This window comes from Myotis brandtii, unplaced genomic scaffold (genome assembly GCF_000412655.1).
Source record: "Myotis brandtii unplaced genomic scaffold, ASM41265v1 scaffold274, whole genome shotgun sequence".
NCBI lineage: Eukaryota > Metazoa > Chordata > Mammalia > Chiroptera > Vespertilionidae > Myotis > Myotis brandtii.
This window is the reverse complement of record NW_005360425.1, coordinates 5,305,382-5,305,606: the sequence shown is the minus strand read 5'-3', so window position 1 is coordinate 5,305,606 and position 225 is coordinate 5,305,382. Positions and strand designations below refer to the sequence as shown.

The 225-nt window shown below is 70.7% G+C and overlaps 1 protein-coding gene across 1 annotated transcript in view; it reads right to left on the bottom strand.

Annotated features, from left to right (window-relative positions):
- Positions 1-225, bottom strand: part of LRRC41 (leucine rich repeat containing 41) — a 24,573-nt gene that overhangs the window by 22,761 nt on the left and 1,587 nt on the right. The gene's annotated exons all lie outside the window — the stretch shown is intronic.

The window sequence follows — 225 nt, the reverse complement described above, 5'->3', positions numbered from 1 at the left end:
CAGCCCAGGCCTCAACCCCACCCCTCAACCACCGCCTGTCAGGCCCCAGGCCTCCCCGGTCCCCGCGCAGCAGGCCCGTCCTCCAGGGCCTCCTTTCCTCCCTTCCATCCCCACTGTTCGTCCTCACGATGCCCACCCGAGTTTGACTCGTCAGCGGCCAGGCTGCGACCAGGCGCACCCACCCACACCAGGCCTCCCAGTGCCCATGGCTGCAGGCCTGCTCCC